At 42.8% G+C, this 17,935-nt stretch overlaps 1 protein-coding gene across 2 annotated transcripts in view; it reads left to right on the top strand.

Moving 5' to 3' along the window:
* FASTKD2 (FAST kinase domains 2) overlaps window positions 1-17,091 on the top strand; it is a 38,817-nt gene extending 21,726 nt beyond the window's left edge. Inside the window, exon 13 of one of the 2 annotated variants that reach the window (XM_081813769.1) lies at window positions 15,105-17,091. The gene's annotated coding sequence lies outside the window, so the exon portion shown is untranslated. Of the gene's footprint in view, window positions 1-1,120; window positions 3,052-15,104 lie in introns of those variants that run through there. The other variant, XM_081813768.1, reaches the window with a different exon arrangement.
* The last annotated feature ends 844 nt before the right edge of the window (window positions 17,092-17,935 follow it).

Raw genomic sequence — 17,935 nt, 5'->3', positions numbered from 1 at the left:
TCAGAGTCCATAGCCTCTCATGGTTCATCTCCCCCTCCGATTTCCCCCCCTTCATTTTTCCCTTCCTAGTATCTTCTTCTTCTTCTTCTTTTTTTTAAACATATAATGTATTATTTGTTTCAGAGGTACAGGTCTGTGATTCATCAGTCTTACACAATTCACAGCGCTCACCATAGCACATACCCTCCCCAGTGTCCATCACCCAGCCAGCCCATCCTTCCCACCCCCCTCCACTCCAGCAACCCTCAGTTTGTTTCCTGATATTAAGAGTCTCTTATGGTTTGTCTCCCTCCCTGGTTTCATCTTGTTTCATTTTTTCCTCCCTTCCCCTGTGATCCACTGTCTTGTTTCTCAAATACCTTATAGCTGATGAAATAATTTTAAACCATTTTTAAAACCATTCAAAAATTGAAAATTCTATTTAGGGCCTAACAGCTCTTCTTGTTCTGTCATTGACAAATGCAGTGTTGATTTTTTGTGTGTGATAATACAAATGGGTTTGAAATGCAATTGAATTTTTTCGTATCAAGTATTTCCAAATAATAATGAAGTTCTGATTGTGTGTGTGTGTTGTTAGAACAGTCACCCTGCAACTAGTTTGGACATCTCTAAGCAAATAGATATAAGTCAACAGAAGAGATTTGGGGCATCTACCTGGAGCTGTACTTATGAGGAGCTGGCTTTCCCCAAAGCCAACTGTCTGCACCTCACCATTGAAACTGTCAGCAGCTGGAGTGTCCCTCGTCCATGATGGTCAACAGCTCAGCCAGCAGCAGGCTTCTTAAGTAGCTGTCCGGGTAATGGGACACATTCTTGGCTTCACACAACACATCACAGCACAGCAGGGAAATCCAATGCTTCTCATCTTCTTTATCTGTAGGAACCAAGGGGTGAGCCATCAGGCCCCACTCTGTCTAGGCTACCCCTTCTAGGGAGCGCTAGGTGAGGAGGTTACTGGCCAAAAGTCACTTTGGCTGCCCAGCCCTTTGTGGCTACCCAAAAGGCTTAGGAGGTAGAGATCTCCTGACACTTTTAACCCATTTGTGGCACATGGGTGTGCTGGGGCTCACTGATGGGTCCAGGGAACCAAAGTCTTTACATTTCCCAACCTCTCTTACAGCTTGAATTCCAGATGTGACCTGGCTTCCTCCAAGCAGATGTGCCCGCTTGAGATTAAGAAGACCCAGATGAGATGGAAACCATTATTTCTGCCAACATTTGTGGAGCATTTGATTTTTCTGGACTAGCAATAGTCCCAGGGTGTGGTGCAGCAGGATGTGGGGCAGCCGTTTTGCTGGTGGGGATTGAGGCGAAGATGCTGTGTCTCCAGAACTAACAACCAGGCAGTGTCTTCATGATTTCCCAGCTTCCGTGCGGTCAGCAGAGATAGGAGCTCTTCTGGACAGCCAGTTTTGTGCTGGTGGTCTGAGTGTCACGCCTGGAAGTCAGACTAGAGGCTGCTCTTTTAGTCCTTCCAGGCACCTTGTAGGAAGAAGCAGCCTTCTGCTAATGGCCAGAAGTTAACATCCAAGCACACTGTGTTTAAGCTAGATAGAGTGGTTTCTGTTAAAGATACTAGAATGTATCTATCTATATCTATCTATCTATCTATCATCTATCTATCCTGGAGCCAAAAATTGGATACCTTTTTGTTTTTTAAAAAATATTTTATTTATTTGACAGAGACACAGCGAGAGAGGGAACACAAGCGGGGGCAGTGGGAGAGGGAGAAGCAGGCTTCCCGCGGAGCAGGGAGCCCGATACGGGGCTCGATCCCAGGACCCTGGGATCATGACCTGAGCCGAAGGCAGACACTTAACGACTGAGCCACCCAGGCGCCCCTAGGATACCTTTTTAAAAAGCTTTCTGAATTTTGCTCTAAAGAATTTCAAAGTTAGAGACATACATCATGTTACTAAGACCCAGTAGGACTATCATGTATACTGCCCGCTGGTTTTACGTGTACCTCGCCCTCAGGAGGTTCTTTCAGGCAGCAATAAATGTTCCCTGGCAGATGAAAGGCAAGACCAGCCCTCCTCTCTTATTTTCTGCTCGTACACCCAGTTGTCACCATACATCTCCGGTTTTCAACTCTGGAACTCTGCCAGTTCCATCTCAGGCAGTCTCTACACTAGGACCCACATCATCCCGAAGAGAGAAAGAATAACATCTAACTTTTGCCTAATTGTTTCAGGAAATCCATTCCTATTTTTGCAAAAAAAAAAAAAAAAAGCAATGAATGGGGGAAAGATGTGGAATTCGTTAAATACATACAGACTCTGATCTTGTCATAACTTTTAAGTTAAATTAGACAAAAAAGCCAATGCTAGCATATTTGGGAAACTTTGAAGTGCTTTGATGTCACTTAGACTCATCAGAAAATCTCCTGTCTACCTTATTAAATGCTAGCCTCAAAGAAAATCAAAGATAACAGAAACCGGGCAATGTCCTCTTCAGCTCGCGGTTCACATCGAATTGCAACCACGGCTAGTGCCCCTGCTGTAGCCAAAAGGGGGGCCCACGCAGTCCAATCCACAGGGCTGTGCCTTTGAAGTGCCCGCTCTCTCCCAGCTGCCCCTGGGCGGGACCCACCACGGGCATGGGGCTGTAAGAGGGCTCCCTCGCTCCCTCTGTGTCCTCCTCGGGGAGCCCCAGGCTCCACAGCCATCTACCTCAAAGTCACCCTGTAGGCCAGGGCAGGGAAATCAGAACAGGTTTTCCAGGCTCAGCCTCCTACCTTGCCCAGCAATATTTCTTGGGTGACGTGGGTAAACACGTAGCCACAAAGAAAAACAGATGCAAGCAAGGCAGTGCTGGTCACAGTTTTGAGAATGTGGATGTCAGAGTACTTGTGAATTGACTTGCTCACTTTCATAAAAGGGTGGACTCTGCATTTCTAAGCCGGAGTATCTCACCTGGCGCTCTTGGTTTAAGAAACACAAACCCACCAAGACATTTCTAACACAAATCTCACTTTGATTCTCACTTGAGAGCCATATGTGTGGTTTTTTAAATTAAAAAATGTTCTTGGGCGCCTGGGTGGCTCAGATGGTTAAGCGTCTGCCTTCGGCTCAGGTCATGATCCCGAGGTCCTGGGATCGAGTCCCGCATCGGGCTCCCGGCTCGGCGGGGAGCCTGCTTCTCCCTCTGACCCTCTCCCCTCTCATGCTGTTTCCCTCTCACTCACTCTCTAAAAAATAAATAAAATCTTTAAAAAAAAAATGTTCTTAATTGTGGTAAATACGTATCTTTTGGAACTGTTAAGTGTGCAGTTCAGCGGCATTAAGCGCGTTCATGCTGATGCACGGCCATCGCCACCCTCCGTCTGCTGGATTCTATTCATCTCGTAGAATGGATGCTGTACCCCCTGAACAGTAACTTCGCATTGCCCTTCCTGCCAGCCCCTGTCAACCACCATTTTCTCTCCGTCTGTATGAATTTTATCACTCTAGCTACCTCATATATGAGTGGAATCATACAGTATTTGTCCTTTTGCGTGATGGCTTATTTTGCTCAGCGTAGGGTCCTCCAGGTCCATCCATGTGGTAGTAGGTGTCAGCATTGCCTTCCTCTCTAGGGCTGAGTAATATCCTACTGTATGTATAGGCCACATTTTATTTATTCATCATCTATCCATAGACACTTGGGTTGCTGCCATCTCTTCTATCAGTGTGTTGTGGGTTTTTTCCCCCCTTAGAAACATGTTAGTCTCTTGAGTGTCAAACTGTTTTAAATATTGGTCTCTCATTTCTAGAGCATTTTCTTACCCTAAAAATGATACATGTCTGTCTCTATTACCTATCATCTCCTCTCCTTAGAGTCTTTAGTTGTTTATTTTTTAAATTAAGCATGTTACTGTAGTATATTTTATGTGTCCTGATATCATTTCACTGTGGATTTAATATTTGGAAATAGCAAAAAGTCACATAGGGCAAATTTGATGAGCTGAGAGGCTGATTATGTTACAATAGCAATGACCGATTACCAGGTGACGCTTATAAGCCGGGTACTCAGTATGCGAGCCCTTCATCCTTAATCTCGTTCAGTCCATACCACAACCCTGTCTGGTGCCTATTAACAAATATTAATATAATTTTATAGATGAGAAACTTGATACTCAAGGGCTTTCAGTGACTTTCCTAGGGGTACACAATTAGAAAAAAGAGCGGGACGCTTGGGTGGCTCAGTTGGTTAAGTGTCTGCCCTCAGCTCAGGTCATGATCCCGGGGTCCTGGGATCGAGCCCCGCATCAGGCTCCCTGCTCCGTGGGAAGCCTGCTTCTCCCTCTGCCCACTGCCCCTGCTTGTGCTCTCTCTCTGTGATAAATACATAAACAAACAAACAGACAGACAGAGCTAGATCCACAACCCAAGTCCTTCTGACCCCAAAGCACATGTATGTATCATTACATTATTTCTAGAACTTTCCTGATGATTACATTTCCTTGCATTCTTGATGAAAATACAAATTCCTGGGCCCTGTCCCTGATACACTGAATCAAAATCTACAGAGAATGGGCCTGAAAAAGTTACACTGCTTGACATCATGGTATCTCCACCATGTTTAGGTTAAACATGTAACATCATGTAACAGGAGATTGTGTTGTGCAGCTCAGGGCTGCAGGCAGTTCCAGCCACAGACACTCAGAAATGTTAGGAGCATTAGTCATTGGAATGACAGTAGAGGATTCAAAGTGACTTCTTTGAAAGACAATACTTATTTGAATGTTCTGCTGTATAGTCATTAAAATGAGCAGCCTCACTGCCATGTAGGCACAACTCACGTTAGGATAAAGAGATTGCATTTTATAGTGGAAAGAGTAAGACAGCCCTGGTCTGGGATCCTGGGGAAGTCTCTTGGTTCTTCCGAGCCTTGATTTCTGCATATGTAAAATGGGGATGCTAATGCCCAATTCGAAGGACTATTGTATATATTAGAAATAAACATATATACCTTGTCATGTGATAGGTGCTTCATAATTGGTAGTTCTGATAATGATAAAGCAAATTTTCCATGGCGATTGTAAATGTGAGCCGCAATCCTTGGCAGTGATCATTGTGTAATAAATTAGGCCACCAGGGTTTCCAGTTGACGTAAGTCTGGAGCTGAATCTAGAAAGAAGTGTGCAGAGAAGCTTCTGTGGCTTTCTTATGTAGATAAGGGCCGTGGGGGAGGGGGGGACGGGGGAGCTGCAATATTTTTAAAGGAATTTTATAGTGCAAAGAGCAAGAAATGAATGACACTGTCCCCTAGGTGGTGCTGCATCATCGTGAAAGGGCAAGTGGGAAACTTGGTATTTTTAGAGGTGACTTCCTTGTGGTTTGAATTTCAAATAAGAGCAGGACAGCTCCCTGGGACGTCTGGGAAAAAATGACCGAGAAGAAAGAGTCTTTTTAGTAGGATTGAGTGTACAATACTCTGGCCCATTGAGGCCCCATCAGGTCTTGGGTTTGCTGTAGTTGGAAACAGGAAGCGTGGTCAGGCCAACTTTTATTCATTCCCTGTTGGAGCCGTGACTGATTTTGACAGATCGAAAACCATTTATAACACTGCTGTGGGGGATAGTTTAGCCTGGGATATTAGGTCTGGCCCCTGTAGGGACCGAGTATGGGATTGGAGGGATGTGAAGATCCCTGGAATATTCAAATATATATGCTAATGAATTTTCACAAGAATAGCCCTTTATTGTTCTGTGCTTATCACTGTGCATTTCTCAGCTACCCTTGTCCTTTCCAACCTCAATTTCTGGGCAACCTATTTTTTATTCGGCATCAGAAGCGATAGCATCTGGGAAGTGAATCTGATGAATTCTGTCTGGCAACCAACATCCTTCAGACTGCCAGATCCTGGGGGGAGAAAACCGAGATGCTCAGGAGTTGGTTCAGGGCCAGATATACCTGTCCTTGAGGTCCCAGTGATGGGGGAAGGAGGCTGGCCAAATGTGGAACTTCTGAAACTCCACTTCCTGAGTTCATTTCCATTTTGGCAAAATGTGACTTCGGTTTCCAAGAGAAAGACTTCGCATGTATTAAAATGTCTCAGTTGCTGAAGTTGCTTTGTGTCCTCCACTAAAGCCTTCTGCCATCAATCCCTATCTCCCAACACATTTTCAAATGTGGTGTCTTTGGGAGGTAACCATAGCAACAGAGCTTATTCAGAAATGCCTGAATCTAGGCAATAAAGGGAGAGGCAACCCCATGGTATTTTTCCCTGGAAATTCACAGGACACTGTTGATTCTAATAGTTGCCTCGGCTGAGTACTGTTAGCTATGTTCTAGGCACTGTGCTACTTTAAGACATTTGATTCTTAGGACCACTCTCTGGGGTAGTCATCGTTATCCTTTTAAAACAGCTGAGAGAACTGTAGCACAGAGATTTTGGTGGCTGCTCTGTGGTTGTACAGCTAGTGAGATCCACTGGGGCCTGAAATCAAAGGGCCCCCGATATGCCCTGCATGGGTTGCCTTGCAGGGAAAGCTGGAGAGAAGTCTTTCAATGTCTATTTTGCAGGTAGTGAAAGTGAGTCACCGAAACATGGAAATTGTTCAAGGTAACAGCTGCAGAACCTCTGCCCCCATCTCACTAACACCCTTCTGTTATATGTAGCTCTAGAGCTCCCAGGGTTATCTTATCTGATGCTCAGAGCGAGGCTTTGTGATGACCGTATTTGTATCTATTTACAGACGAGGACATTGAGACATGAAGAGGTTAAATGACATTTCCCAAGGTCACAGCTATCATGTTGAAGAATAAGAAACCAAATCCATCTCTAATTTCATATTGACTTCCTAGATTTGGTGCTTTAAAAATATTTCATCTCTCCATCCATCCACCTATTCATCACTTTCGTAAGAATTTATGAAAGAATTAAGTACCTTATATTATGTATGTTTGACAAGGTTTTCAGGATTAACTTTAATTGAACAGAGATTAATTTCACTATAAATATGAGACTATCCTTGACCTGTGTGCTGTGGAAATACTGTTTATGAGTATAAACTTTTATGTGTCAGAATTACATATCCTAATGAATCTAAAAATCCATACTTCATGTGTTATAGATATAAAATCATATTCATCTCTGTAAATTGCCTAAAATGATAACAGAGAAGGATATTATGCTTAAAATATTTGATTAAGTCAAAAAGCTCATATATTCTCAAGAGAAACATGATCTGTAATCCTAGCTAGAGCCACCTGCCATACAGGGAGCCGAGGGTATAGAGAGGAAGGGAGAGGAGATGGTTCTCATCCTGGAGGGCAGGGCTTGGACTCACTGTTCACTCAGTGAAGTGTAGCCATGACTCACGGAGTGACGCTCCAGAGACCTTGACTCAGAATTCTCTTGAGATCTTGATGTGGGTCCTTTGAACATGGCGGGGCGTGGAGATAGGATCCTGACTCTAGCCTGCAGAAGCCCAAAGGCAGGAGACTGCCTGGAGCTGCTTCTGTTGGCAGAGCCAATGCAGAGGGCAATGTGACAGGGCTCTAGGCTTCCAGGTTGGGCTGGGGAGGGGAATGGCACGGATGGCTAATACCTGCTTGAGTCATCCTGAAAGGCATCGCCCTAGAGGACTTCCTGCCAGGACGCGGCAAACCCGGCAAGGAGAGCGCGTGTAGTGTTTTCACAGTCAGCCTGAGAGAGCACTGTGGGGGTAAGGGCAGGGACACTGTGGTGTCAGAGGGCAGCACCCAGTGGAAAGGGGGATGGTCGTGTCTCTTAAGAACCCCGCAACACTCATGTGAGGAGGAGCCAGCATCTGTGCAGCCGACACACCAAAGGCATCTTCACAGAATACAAGGTCATCAGTTAATAGACCCTTTATCCCTTGTCTCTTGTCTCTGTCCTGGCCCCGCGGGAGCCAAAAGTAGCACAGCGAGTGGGGCAGGGGGACTGGGAGAAAGAACAGGGTGGACAAACAGCAGAAGCAGAGACTCGCTCACTACTGAGCGGGGAAAAGGAACCTTAAGTGGGCAAGGGATTAGAAGGCTTTGAGAATAGGTGAGTAGATGAACTTTTAATACCTGAACACGAAGCTGTTCTACTATCCGAGGGTGACCAAAAGCGCTTCAGTGCGTGTCTGAGCTGTCCTTGCTGGGGGAGGAGGGAGAGCGAGCAGAGCCACAATGGCGGGCAGGGGAGGGAAGAAAATGGAGCCACCTGCAGCCCCACGCCCCATCTGGCCTGTACAATAGGCTGGTTTCACCTCCCAGTAGCCTCTCAGGGCCATGATAGATTTTCAAAGGAAATGCTGGATTTCCTTTCCTTGCTCCTTCACCCCCAGCAGCGAAGCTCACTCCAGAATCCATATCCTATGTGTTTTTTTTCTTTCAACTTCTGGCTAAAGAAGAACCTCCTGCCCTCTTCTGCTTGGCTTCAGATTTTCCCGTGAGGATTACTCCCAGAGAGAAAGGATCCTTGTTCCATCGCTTGCAGGCCAGAGCTGCAAACTCCCTCCCAGGAACTTTGTAGGGCCTTCAGGACGAGGCTGGAATCTGAAAGGGGAGTAAACATGACTATTAGAAAAAATGATCCCTTGCGATAAAACATCCTCTGATATTGCTCATAATAGCATAGAACGTTACGTGGTGCAGAGCCCAAACATGAGGTATTCATCTGCAATTATTTGTGCTCACCAGGGAAAGGATTTTTTCCTCTGTTTATTGCTTTATTCATGATTAGCCAGCAGTATAATGATAGGGTTATAATGATAACAACATGAAGAATGAAAATGTTCGAGGTGCAATTTGCAAGCAAGATGCTAACCCTAGAATCCCTGAAAGTTTCAGAGGCAGGGAGTCTGTAATCGTGTGTGTGTGTGCGTGTGCGTGCCTGTGTCTGTCTGTCTCAGTGGAGAGGAGAGGGGATAAGTTTATCCTGAATAAGGAGTGGGTAGGAGCAGCCCGTGTGTCCTTCTGTGTCTTCCTCAGGCTGCTTTGCATTCAAGGTCAGGAGTGGCCCTCACAGGCCTTCTCTTTACCTTCTATCCCTCACGCAGAATGAGAATTAATCATTCCCGGAGCTAGAATGAGCTTTCCTACTTGTGAAAATCCATATGGAATTGTTTCTGAGAGGCAAGATTTCTATCTCAAAAGTTCCAGAAAGTTCTAGCGTTCCAAGGGCTGACCTTGAGTCCTCAACATCCCCTTTCCCACCTTCTCAACTCTGGAACAGGGTTTGGTACCATGGCTTGTGACTTTCCCAAGGCTCCTGGGCCTGCTCTGGCAAATAGAAAATGTATCCCCTCTACCTGAGGAAGCAAATTCTTTTGAGTATCCTAAGTCATGGCAAATCTTCATCTTTTGTATTTGGCTGTTGTTTTCACAAATGGTTAAAACTCCCTCACAGCTAACATTGGTGAATGAAGTTGATAAAACTGAGTAAAACTCTTCTTGGCCAAAATGTAGGCTTAAAGGAATGATTTTTCTCCTAAGATGTAAAAGCTAGCTCTGGCAGCAGTTCCAAAGGAAAAAAATGTACCAAATATTTTGAACAATGACAGCATCATGGGAATGAATATATGGTGAGTTCCCAGGGAAACTATTTTAAGCTCAAACCCACATATATAATATATAAAACACAATACTAGCCACTGTCTTTTAAGCTATTTTCTCAAAGGTTAATTAAATAAAACAATCCAACTTTGATGTATATGTTATTATGCCCATTTTCCAGATGAAAAAACCCAGACTTAGACTCACAAGCCACGTGACTTTGAGCAGGTTATTTTGTGTTTCAGATTTGATCCAGGAGCCATACATCATGTATTCCATAACTTTATGCCAATGAAACAGAGGACAAGTCATTTTCAAACAAATCTCATCAATTTTCTCTCATTTTTATACTACAATATGAATGTGCCAGTACATTACACATACGTAATTTTTTTTTCATTTTTGAATTTCATCATAGATAAGACCCTCCTTCCCCTTTCTTTTTCTTTTTTTCTTCTCCTTTCCTTTCCTTTCTTCTCTTTTCCTTTTCTTTTCTTTTCTTTTCTTTTCTTTCTTTTTTCTCCCCCTCCTCCTCCTCCTCCTTCCCTGTCATTGTTGTCGTCTTCTTCTCCTTCTTTTGTATTTTGAACTGTAGAGAGGCAGGGGAACTAGAAGGCCACTGGACTGAGAATCAAGAGACCCGAGTCCCAGCCTCCACCTCTGTCATTTAACTTCTTCAGGTCTTGGTTTCCTTGCCTGTATAACAAGGAGGTCACATAAACCTTCTCTAAGACCTGAAGCTCTCCATTCTTTACAAATGATTCACAAAGCCTAGATTTCCAATTCCAGCTTTTGGCCAAAGGTCCTCCCCATTGCCCCAAGCTCCTAGGTGAGCAGGCCATCCTCCCAGAACGAAGAATACACAGTGCTGTGTAAATCAAATTCAACATTCATTTGCACTGCAAATAAACAGTTTTACACAGTTAAAATGCTGGTGTGTGGGATTTAATGAGCTCCAGATGCCTGACCTCTGGAAAGAAATGATTTGGGGAACTGTAGCTGTGGAAGAGTCGAAGGGCATCAGCATCTGGTGTGAGTTACATGGAGTGAAGGGGATCGACCACATTTTTGTATTATTGCCAAGCTGGGGAAGGCGGAGATACCATGGAATCTGTGTGCTCACCTTCTGAGATAATGCTGACACTCTTCAAACTTTCAGGAAGTTGTGGAGTCCAGTGGATCCTGACTTCCTTGCCACAGTTTTCCCCGGCTTTTCATGCCCTCAAGACCATTGGGCTTTGGGTCTGCTCTGATGAAAGCAGGCTCTCTTGTTGCACGTGGCAGGGACTTTGCCACTTGTACTCGTTTTGCTTGACTCTGCTACTCCTAAAGGGTCCTGCCTAAAACCCAGATCTGACAGGTCATCCCCCTTCCTTATTTAAAATATTCCGACTCCCCATTGCTTCTGCACATACTGCATGCTGACGAGTTGGACCTGGACTTGCTCCGTGAAATTATTCCCCATCCTTGGCATCCTGTGCTCTAGCCATGGGGGTCTTCAACATTCCAATCTCACCTTCCCAAGCATTTCCACATGCCTTCTACTCTGCAGAATCCCTGCACCAATTCTCCACCTGGAAAACTCCTAAATCCATGTAGCTCACACACACTTTCCCTGGGATGTCTCTTTTTACTTGTTCCTGCCCCATTTGTGGTAGTCTTTGCCATTTCTGTGTCCTGATAGCCTTTCGATGCAGTTAGGGCTAGAAAAAAAGACCATATACTCTCCCCTCAATAAATCAGAGAGCTCTTCACGAATGCAAATGTGTTTGATTCTTCCTTTTATTTTCTGGAATAGAGTAGAATTGGCTCTTAGTCAATGTCTAAGTGAACAAATGAAGGAATGAAAAGAAAGTCCCGGAAACCAGAGTCTCAGTCTTTTAAAGCTTCTCCACCATGTTTCTCTGATTGTCTTGTACACAGTAATTTATGTCTAACAAGGGTTCTGCCATACTTACATCCTTTTTGAAGACTACTGTTCAAGGAGAGGAAAAACACTAGCATTCTTCCAACCTCGAGAAGTTGCTACAAAACAGCACAGAGAGGAACAAACAGTAGACTCACTTGGCTTCACAAAATGCTGTTCCTCCTTGAGCTCAGTGAGCACATGGATGTACCTTTGTCTTAGAGATACGCTTTGAATGCAGTCATTCTCTGTGTGTAGTCTTGCAAACAAATAGGTCTCACAACTTGGAAACTGATCAGAGGCAAAAATGTGGGTCTTCCTTCATAAAATAGGATTTCATTCTGCTTTTTTTGTCTTTACCTTTATTTCAATTTATTTTCTAAACCCCAAGACACCCAAGGTACGAATCAGCATTTATCTTCTTGACATCAGATTCTGAAAATAAAGAATATTCATATTTTGGAGATTCTTAGTACTGGTTATCTGAAATAAAAATTGAGAAGAATTGAGAGTAATATTTTAATAGGACATGGTGGCTTTCAAATACATGATCTCATGTGATCCTTACAACAGTCTTGTGAAACGGACAGAGCAAAAATTTAAAATCCTGTTTTAGAGGTGAGGAAGCTGAAGCTCGCAGAGCACAAGTGACTTGTCCAAAGCCACATAGCTAGGAAATGGCAGTGCGAGCACCAGAACCAATTAGGATTATGTGGGTACCCCCACCTGCCATTGCAAGTATTTGTGAGAAAGCACTCACATTGTCGCACATGCTTTTGGCTATCTTTCCAAGTCTCTAACCTCCCAACACAAACAGACCATGTTGGGAAACTCGCTACTCAAGGAACTTCTCTGGGTCATTTTCATGGTCTAATGAGAACATGAGAGAAGATGTATTGAGAAGGGACAATAGTGAACATTGACCATTCATTTGATTAAAGGTTTGATGCAGAAAGTGACTGAAGTTACTTGGAGGAAAAGCAGATTGTGGGCCTGTGCCTTTTTATTTTATTTTTTGTTTTGTTTTGTTTTATTTTGTTTTTAAACTAGGACTATCTCTTTCTCCATTCTCAGGGAGATACAGACAGTGATGAAGAATATAGTGATTCCTTTTATTTGACTAACTGGATCCTTTTCAGGAAAGGTGAGGGTAGTAAATATGTTGGGAACTCCATTAAAAACAATGGACAATTTAATATTCGGCAAATTGGGTGTTCCCTGTTTAGCTTTCTCTTGTTAGAATAATGGAATTTGAGCATTTAGAACATAACTTGTTTTGAAATGATGCATGAGTTCCCAAAAACCTTGTTTAACATATTGCTGGAATAATGCATATGAGATGGTTAAAAATGGAAGTAGGAAAAAAAATCCCCAACACCCTTAGAGGAATTTGCAATTCATAAAGTTACTGACAATTTTGCATTATAGTTGCCATGGTAACCATGCTAGGCTTCTGCTCAAATGTTTCTCAGAAGGGGAAGGAATAGTATATAATAAGCTCTTCAAGTGTAATTTTTTTTTTATTGTAGTTGAATTAGTGTGTAATTCTTATGTGAGTATTTTAGTAATCCATGAACACGCACTCTAGTTACGGTTCGGATTTCTTATCTCTGTATGCTTAAGCAGTGTATGAAAAGTTGCTGGCGACTAGCAATGCTTGGTAATTAATTATAAAAAATAATAACAAAAAGCATTACCCACGGTAATTAATTATAAAAGTGAAAAGCATTTCAAACTTGACTGTAGTAAATTTCCTAGACCAAAGCACTAGCTTGCTTATTGATTCAAAGTGCTTTCAGCCAAGCATTCAGGCTACATTCACAAGTCACCCCTGGCCCCTTCCATCCTTTTTTTCAGAAGAGTCCTATATAGTGAATAAATGAGGACCAATTAGACCAAAATAATACTTTCATTTGGCCATTTGGATAGGGAGCTATTTTTAAATGGTAATTGACTCTGTGTGTGTGTGCGTGCATGTGTGTGCGCGTGTGCGCACGTGTATGCTTTGTTCAGCTTCTGTGGAGCCAGTCGAACAGCTGGGGTGGAGCAGTGCATATCTGGACATGGAGCTAAGGTCGTTTCAGGTTTGATTCCATATGGGTTAGTCTTGAATAGAGAAGAGATCCGGGCTTTGGAGTCAAACAGGCCTGGATTGCATTCTAGCTCTGCATTTGACTAGCCGAGACCTTAGGTAAGTCCCTAAACATTGGGAGCCTCAGTTTCTTCATTGGTGTGAGTGGGATGATTGCAGTGTTTGCCAGAATGAGAGATAGTTGGACATGAAACACTTGGCCCAAAGTTTGGCACAGTGTATTCGCTGCCTATTATTGCTCTAACCCATCTGTGCAAGCTTCATGTCTTAAAACCACATACATTTAATATCTTATAGCGCTGGAGCTCCCAAGTCCAAAATGGGGGTTAGCAGGATAAATTCAAGGTGTTGGCAGGACCGCCTGCCTTTCTTCTCTCCCCAGAAGAGAATCTGGGTTTTCCTATTGTTATTGCTCTTCCAGCTTCAGCGGCTGCCTGCATTCTTTGGCTCATGGCCCCTTCCTCCGTCTTCAAAACCTGCAGTGACCGGTCAGGTCTTTCTCACGTCTCTTCAGCCTGACACTGACTGTTTGCCCTCCTCTTCTGCTGTTAAGCTTCTATGGAGCCAGTCTAACAGCTGGGTCAGAGCAGTGCATGTCTGGACATGGAGCTAGGGTCGTTTGACCTGTGCCTACCCAGGTCATCCAGGATGATCTCCTGATTTTAAGGTCAGTTGATTAACAACCTCAATTCTCCCTTGCCGTTAACATAACATATTCATGGTTTCTGAGGATTAGGACATTTTTGGGGGTGGGGGCGGGGGTCATTATTCTGCTTAACCATACACAGCAAGCACCAATAAATGCCAACTGTATAATTTTGTGTCATTGTTACTATTCATAGTATTAGCACTAGTAGAATGTTTACCACCTAATAGTAGAATTTTTTACCACCTAATAGTAGAATGTTTACCACCTAAAACAGGAGTTGGTAGAACAGAGAGAGCTGTCAAAGTCCAGAGCTGCCTGGATCAAAGGTTGGCCTGCGTGCCATTCTTTATGGCCTCTCTGTTTTCAGACAGTCACATTTCAATGGATTTCGGTGGGTCCTGGCCAATGGAACCCATATCTGGAGAGTCACCAGGGGACAGAGTCTCATTTCCCAAATGTCTTGCCTTGATGTGTTTCTAATTATGAGAAGCTTTATTTCATTAACACTGATTTTTTTAAAATGGTCTTCTCAAACCACACCAATTCTTAAAATCTAGGAATCGCCTCTCAGGAGGAAAGGCTTCCAGGATCTCGATGAATGCCTGGAGGTGACAAAGAGCGTTTCTTGGTAATATTCTTCCAGGAGACGCTATCCCCACGCTAGTGCCTGTCGGCCCTACAGGAAAACAAGGTGGGAGGGGCTCGCCTGTTGTCTCCCTGCACTGTGAACAGGATGAAAGAGTGTTGATATTAGTACGAAGGAAAGTATTCTGACCAATGTTCCACCCCAGGACACTGTGACCAAGGGGGATCATGGAGCTACAGGTCTGGAGGTTTCATCTGCTTGGGATGGTTCAGGTGGGCCTGTAGGTGTTGTCAGGCAGATGGCTGAGCGACCACCCAACTCCTTTCTTCCCTTATGAATTTTTTTTCTCTAGCTTTTTCTCTCTCTCTGTCTCCTAGGTGGGGTTTGCATTATTGTTCACACAGTTCTTTCCAGAGCAATCAAGCAGCTGGGACATCTGTTGTCACTGTCTACAATGGACGCATCCCCTACGAGTTTGAGATGCTCTGGCTTCACTATGTAGACTGTAGTTTGGAGGAGCAATTCTGAGTCACCACCACTCTCTCTAATTATTCTGTAAGAAGGCCTTATTTCTATTTCTCCTTTCCTCTTGCATCTCTATGTGTTTATTCTAATTGCTTTTTTAATTCCCTGACTCTTATTTGGCCTCTGTTCTTATAATTTGGGCCGACTTCAACTATTGTCATCTTTTTGGACTAGTTATTTCCTCCTCCTTTGATTTAGTCTATATATTTTCTCAAGAGAATTTAATGGGAATTCTTTTATAAGCAAACAACCACTCCTCCAAGTTAATTTTTTTCCAATTTGATTTGCATAAGGAACACGTGCATGAGTTCCTAGTCTTGTGCATTAGCAAAGAACAGTCAGTATGATCTAAGGAACCTGGGTGATTGTCTCTTTTTGCAAGAAATCTACTCATGAATAAATACAAGAAATGTACTTATTTGCATTTCCCCTACAATTTTCCTCCTTAGTTCTTTTACATTTTCTGTGCTGCTAATGTACATAATCCCTACTACTAGGGGAACCGGCGGGACTTTGAAAGAATGCATTTTGATTTTGTTGATTTACATTTTACCCAAATTGACCCTCTTTGAAAATACAAACTATCCTTCCTGTTGCAAAAAAGGAGATAAATGTTGCTATTTACTGGTAGTAAGATAAATGGGAAAGAGGAAGGATATTCTAACTGTAAACTTGTGTTCTCTTTTACTTAGGAGCTAGGACAGAATCTTGGTCTCTTCAATGTGCATATTCAATAAATGCAATAGCAATTCAATAAGTTAGTTGATATTTAAGTATATAAAGGAATGTTTTAATTTCTATCCAAAGGATGAATTTCAGGGACTTTGCTTTGGAAAGCATCTATTCCCTGCTTGTTTTCCAGCTCTTGGGGCTATTCAGTTTTCCCCAGTCTTTTGGGAATATAACTAGAATTTACTCAAGTTCCACTTTCTAGTCTTATTACACTTCAGGATCTCTACATTCTCAGTTTCTGGATTTAAGTTGACAGATACCAGGAATGGACTCTGTCAGTCATCATTGTGGCTGGAATTGTAAGACAGTGAGGTGAAATTGACGTCCCTGGTGTAAGATTAACCCACCTGGTAGTCCCAGCTCAGCCATTTACTAGCTGTGTGGGCAAGTTTCTTTACCAGGGTGATCATAACAATCATCCAAACCAGGGCACTTCTAAGGGTGAAGTGAGTGTTATCAACAATTATGCCAGGACAACAAACACAAATCAGGCCAAACCAGGATGCATGGTCCCCCGGCTGTTGGCAGTATTAGCTCTTTCCTCTATAATATGTATAGGAAAATGTAAACATTTGAAAAATACCCATGTTATAGGATGTTGTAAGGAGTAAATGAGACAATGAATTAAGAGTGCTTAGCTCAGAGACTGGCATATACTAAGGGTCAGTAAATGTTAGTGAACTAACTATACGTCCCCAATTTTTCATGTTCCTCAGGGCAATCTGAAACATTAAATACTATCAACAATTAATATTGATCACTTGCTTATTATACAGAACTCACCAAAAGCTCTTGAGTTTATTTCTTAGAACAAGTGTGCCATTTTCCTGTTTCCTAGGAGTACAATGTAGAAGTCTCATCATCCTAACCCCTTGACTTGGTGAATTAATTTTCTATTAAATCCATTTCATTAGAATGCTGTATACTGTTTTGGGTTTAGATAAAGGAAGAAGCTATAAGCAGCTCTCAGTTTTGGTTGAGAATTTTACAGTGCAATCTAATCACCTGTGGAGAATTTCTTCCTCTACTAAAGGTTCCTGAGTAGAGATCTACTTCAAAACTGGATTTTTGCCTGGCTTTGTCAGAGGTTAGCTGTGGTTCAGGAGGCTTCTAATGTTGCTGTTCTTGCAATAAAAAAGCTTGTAATTGTGACCAAAGATACTTTTCTTTTTTCCCAAAGATACTTTTTTGATGCTTTAATTTTGTGCAGTAAAGAAGCAAGAATTGGAGATATTAAAATGTCTTTAATGCAATTGTGATAAAAACTCAGTTTAGTTGCACAGAAATATTTGTTATAACTAAAGAAGGGTGGATACCTGAAAAATACTTCATGTTCACCAGAGAAGGATTCTGAAGAACGCATTCCCAGAGCTGCTTGATGGACCCAGTAAGTGTGTGCTTGTTTCTACTTTTGTAAGTTATTATATTGGACCTTGTGGAAATCTCAGGACAAATGTTTTCTTGCTGGCATAATCTAGTCGATAGTTGAGTTATTGATGACTAGTCTCTGTTAAGAGCCCCATAAACTAGTTTCATTAATTCATCCATTCATCTATCCATCCATTGATCTGCACATCTGTTCAACAGATATTTATCAAGCCTACTATTACATGCTAGGGGCAAAAGATTTAAACAAGCAATATTCAGTTTTTATTCTGTGGTAGATTTGCAACACTGGCTCCATTTCTCCACTCCACCCTGTTGGCTATATAACTTTACAGTGGTCTTCTATTTTGATTCTTGTCTCAGACATGAAACTTACTTTGGCCAATGAGTTGTTGGCAAGCATGGCATTAGCAGAGGCTTGAAAGCAATTGTGCAATCAGGTTTATTCTCATTCTTACCTTCTTCCTCACCATTAGAACATCTGTGCTGGCTTGTTGGATGATTAGAGACTTGGAATAGAGATGAGTTAGCCTAGTCATTCCAGCCAAGAATATTCTATTTCAGC

Source organism: Leptonychotes weddellii, chromosome 3 (assembly GCF_054177405.1).
Source record: "Leptonychotes weddellii isolate Sample4059 chromosome 3, ASM5417740v2, whole genome shotgun sequence".
In the NCBI taxonomy this organism is placed as follows: domain Eukaryota; kingdom Metazoa; phylum Chordata; class Mammalia; order Carnivora; family Phocidae; genus Leptonychotes; species Leptonychotes weddellii.
The sequence above is the reverse complement of the archived record's forward strand: the minus strand, read 5'-3'. Positions and strand labels throughout refer to the sequence as shown.